The sequence below is a fragment of the Ambystoma mexicanum genome, chromosome 4p, assembly GCF_040938575.1.
Source record: "Ambystoma mexicanum isolate Mex_15411 chromosome 4p, UKY_AmexF1_1, whole genome shotgun sequence".
Taxonomy (NCBI): Eukaryota; Metazoa; Chordata; class Amphibia; order Caudata; family Ambystomatidae; genus Ambystoma; species Ambystoma mexicanum.
In genome coordinates this window covers 220,153,988-220,158,998 of record NC_090927.1, presented here as the reverse complement: position 1 = coordinate 220,158,998, position 5,011 = coordinate 220,153,988, and positions in this window count along the sequence as shown.

The window sequence follows — 5,011 nt, the reverse complement described above, 5'->3', positions numbered from 1 at the left end:
TCTCCCATAGACCAAGTTTAGCCTTACAGGTCTCGATGCCTCCCTTCCCCCTCGGTCACCGGGTTATGCTCCTGGACATACAACAGCACTCAGCATACCAGAACCGCACAGGCCACTGCCGGACGGGTCAGAAGACGAGAAAGAACACAATCCTTGTTTGCTGTTCAGTTGAAATAGCAGAGACAGCCCGAGCGGAACGTCAGTCCAACTGGTAGCAGCTGATCGAGCCTTCTTCCCACTCGATTATAGTGTTTTTGATGCAACTTGGGAGTGGTTAACAACTCACGCACATTACTCGGGCACCACTCCAGAGCCCGGGTTATCAAAAGGTAAGTCTTCTTGATTGTTACAGTATCAGTAGGAAAGATGAGACAGGAGATCAGGTGATGCGCTTCTGCTTGCCTTGGCTCTCTCCCTGCCAGTCCCAAACCGTCAATCGTGGAACCCTCACACTCACCCGAAATAAAATAAACATAAAAAATAAAATAATTCCAGGCCTCACACGAACACTCCAAGCTCCACTGCCCACTCACACAGACACACAGCTCAAATAGCAGATGGAATACAAACCACTAGAATAAAGCTAGGCGCTAGGCTACAACAGTTTTCAAGCTCTTCTTCGTCCCTGTATCTATGACATGAGGATGGTTTGATATTTTACAATAACATAGTTTCGGACATGAGCTTATGTGTAGAAGGTTCTGGCATTAACATCAGCCTGTCAGGTTGGCGTTTAAAGGGGCCATGTCTCCCAATCGTATCCTTTGTCCCCAGGCGAGGAGTCTCTCTCCATGAGATCCCCCCGCCATGTTTCCACCCCTAGCCCCATGGAAAGGGGCTCCCCGCGGAGAAATAACACTATCTGATGGATCTTCACACTCAAGCCTTGAATAGCAGGATTCCCATTAATTTAATCCGTCCAATGTCTTTTGTTTATAGTGGAATATTCATTTCCACTCACTTTGCCGACAGAGCTACTGTACATGCCTCTTTTAGGAATGTATCATCCTCGACTGATTTTAATGGCAGTCTTGACATTGAGACAGGGTCACTTATCAAGCTCTGTCAGGAGAGAGAAGGAGGGAGCCCGACCCCAACACCCGTGGGTGCCAAAGATTTTGCAGGCAGGCCTCCTTCCAGCACATCCTTACCTGCTAGCATGGCATCATGGCAGGATGCCGTAGAGAAAAGCGTGGCGGCACCGCAAAGAGGTGCAGAGGAAAAGAGCCTGCAGAAGCCATCTTGAAGCTGCAGGCACATCCCAGCAATAAAGACAGCGGACCAGCAAAGGAGAGGATAAGGCACACCATGAGAAACTCATTAACACATCAGGGCAGTGTAGAAAAGGGGGGCAGTACTTAAATCCCTTATCAAGTCTCCCAAGCCGTCGCCTGTCACCCCCCCTGAGAGCAAGGTAAGCCATTGGTAGGGTAAGTTGGCCAATCCTGAAAGAGGGGAGGGGGGTATTTAAGAAGGCGATTAGAAGTTCTTTAGTGTAGGCTGCAGCTGGATGAGGATAGGCAGTGGAGGAGGACTTCCGAGAGACCATTGGTGACTAGTGCAACAGGCGTGCAGCGTATTGGAGAGAGGGGCACTGTAGAGTGTTAGTGAAGAGGTGAGTGCATTAGTGATAGAACAGAAGTAGAGCAGTGGGAGTAGTAGTTGGGAGTAGAGTTAGTGATAGTAGGAAGTTGTGGGAGTAGCAGTGTAGTAGTGAGAGGTAGTAAGTAGTAGTAGCGGCATGAAGACTTGGAGTAGCGGCATAAAGACTGGAGTTTGAAGAGGTAGTAGATTCAGAGCCATGGTATTTGTATTTGTTTATTATTTGTATCGCACACCTAACCCTCAGGTAACTGGGCACTTGAAAAGACTTAAGAACGTTACAGGCAAACATAAGATAGCAACAGGCAAGTCGACCAAAGGTTACATGTAGGTCTAATAGCCAATAAATACAGATAAGAGCATGGGTAGCATTTGAATGACAAAACGATAAGTCACATGTATCAATGTAATACAAGGTAAGGCTAGAGATAAATTGAAGGCAGCTGTGGTCGGAGTGTATACTAGGGCTTTAGATGGAAGGGCTTATCAGAGAGCCACCTCTTTACTCTAGTTCTGAAAGAGCAGAAGGCAAGTTTCATTCTGATGGCGGTGGACAGGGAGTTCCAGCATTTGGCGGCTTGAACTGGGAAGCTAGCTCCACCAACTGTTTTTAGGTTGAACCTAGGTACTGCGAGGCAGTGCGATTGGGAGGATCTGGTAGGTCGGGCTGATTGATGTTTGGAGAATTTATCTGACAGATATTTTGGGGCAGAATTTGAAAGGCATTTGTGGGTGATAGCTAGGGTGTGTAGTGTTATTCTATTGTGCACGGGGAGCCAATGGGCATTCCATCTGAGATGTGGCTGGACCTCGGAATGTTTAGTGCTGATCTCAAGGCATTCTTTTGTAGGACCTGTAGCCTGTTGAGGTTCCGTTCGGAAGATCCTAGGAAAAGCGTGTTGCAATAATCGATCTTTGAGAGCACTAGGGCTTTGGCTTGGGTAGTGCAGCTCATAGGGGACAAGTATGATTTACAGTCATTGATCAGTTTGTTGGTGTATGCCATAGACGACGCAATGGTGCTAACTGGTTTCTTTAGGGACAAGGTAGAATCGAGGTAAACTCCCAAGGTTTTGATTTCCTTTGCAACTTTGATCTGATTCCCATAAATATTGAAGGACATGTACCGAGGGTTGAGTTTGTTTAGACGTGCCTGTGTGCTGACAATCAGGAGCTCCGTCTTTTCATCTTTGAGGCAGAGGCTGTGGGCAGCCATCCATGCCTGGATTTCCAAGTAGATTTTGTTAATTATCTTAGAGTCATCTTCGGAACAGCCCATCAGCGTGATGAGAACCTGGGTGTCATCTGCATAATTCGTGTACACCCATGTTGTCAAGACGATCTAAGAAGAGCTTTGTGAATGTTATAATGTGTTGGAGAGACACAGGAGCCCTGGGGCACACCACAGTGGATGGGGACTGGGTCTGCAGAGGCTGTGGGCATGAAGTCTCTGGTAGTTCGATTGGATAAGAAGGATTTGATCCAATTGGTGGAGACGGCAGCTGCAGTGGACAAGTGTTCTGTGAGGATCTGGTGATCGACCAGATTGAAAGCAGCCGATAAGTCTAAAAGCAGTAAGGTTACCTTTGTCTTTTGCCTCGTCCATCTGTATTTTCAGATCCAAAAGGGCCATCTTCATGCCGTGTCATGACAGAAAGCCAGATTTTCGGCGGCCGAGTAGATTGTTGTCCTCCAAATGTTTCTGGATTTGCAGGTATACAACTCTGTCCAACATTTTAAAGAGCAAGGGGACGGTTGTGATTGGCCTATAATTTGTTGGTATGTTGGGGTCTAGGTTAGGTTTTTTTTAAGAGAGGCATACCCAAAACCTCTTTATGGTTGTTGGGGACTAGGCTAGAGTTGAATAAATAGTTCATCACCGTGGCGCTGAAGGGGGACAACTCTTTTGCGCCTTCCTTGATGACGGGGGCCGGACAGATATCTCCTTGGTACCTTGAGCGTTTTAGGCCTCTGATGATGTCTTCCACTTCTTTAGGAGTGACTTGGGAGAATTTGGAGGGTGGGCACCGGAGGACTTGTTGCTCTGGAGAGTGCTTTATGATGGGGCGGCTAGTGAGGCTGCTCTTTTTGACTTTTTTGTTTTAACTTGAAGTGACGCTATTTTGTCAGCTAGGGTTTGCTCGATTTTGGCACACCAGATTGCATCCTTTATACAGCCCTCTGGGGCTAGGGATTGCAGTTCCCTTAAGATACTGAAGAGCTCCATTGTCCTTGAATTAGCATTAAGGATTCTATTATTGTAGGTTTCTTTTTTGGTGGTGAGGATAGCAGATTTGTAGGAGGCAGCCGCTGAGGCGAACAGTGCCTCGTTATGAGTGGTAGGTGATTTACGCTATGTAGTTTCAGCCACTCTTTTGGCGTTCCTCAAGATTCTTAGTTCAGGTGTGAACCATTTGTTGAGGTGGGCAGTTGGTTTAGCCTTTTTGGGTTTGAGTGGTGCAATTATGTTCAGGGCGGACTCTAGGGTGTCGTTATAAAGGCTGACTAGTTTATTTGAACCTAGGTTCTTGTAGTTGGTTGCGTCCAGGATGTTATTAATTAAAGGACGTAAATTTGGCAGTGTTATGTTTCGGGGATTTCTAGAGAAAGTTGGGGGGGCAGGGTGGCAATATTGGGATTCGGGGGTATTATCCCCTGAATGGCAAAGGATATGTAATGATGGTCTTACCAGGTGATGGGTTAATTTTGAAGTATTTTAGTAGAACAGTTAAGGTCTGACACCCAGTCCACTGTTCGACCCTTGATATGCGTAGGCTCCGTGATGCGGTGCTTAAAACCAAGATGGGAAATGGCATTTTCTAAGGCTAAGGGGTTGGAATTGTTGGGATCCTGGAGCCCTAGGTTAAGATCTCTGAGCAGGATGATTTGCGAGGCAGATTTAGTATTAGATGTTAGGTGGTCAGTGATGGCTTCCTCAATGGGACCTGGAGGATTGTAGATGAGGTGCATAAGGATGGTTTGGGAAGGTGTTAGCAGTATTTTAACTAAGAGGAGTTCAGTAGAAGGTAGGGTGGTATGGGACGTGGCTGAGAGGCCCAAATGGGTTTTTGCTATAAAGGCAACTCCCCCTACTGTGCCGGTGTTTCTGTCAGCTCTGATAAGGGAGAGAGGGCTAGGAAAAGGGCGGGGCCTGCCGCCTGGTGGAGCCAAGTTTCAGTGATGGCAAGAAAGTCCAGCCTGTTTGCTGAAATGAGGTCTGCAATATAGAGTGCGTGGGCAACAAGGGACCATGGATCAGTGCACCTTTAATGGTAGGAGGCGTTGCTAGAGCGATTGGTCCTCCCGTGCTTGTAGGAGCGGTAGGTGAGGAATTCCTGGTAGGGGTGGGGGTGGAAGTCGGTAGATTAAGTGAGTCCATGATCTCTGTAGTGGCTACAGAGCGAATGGT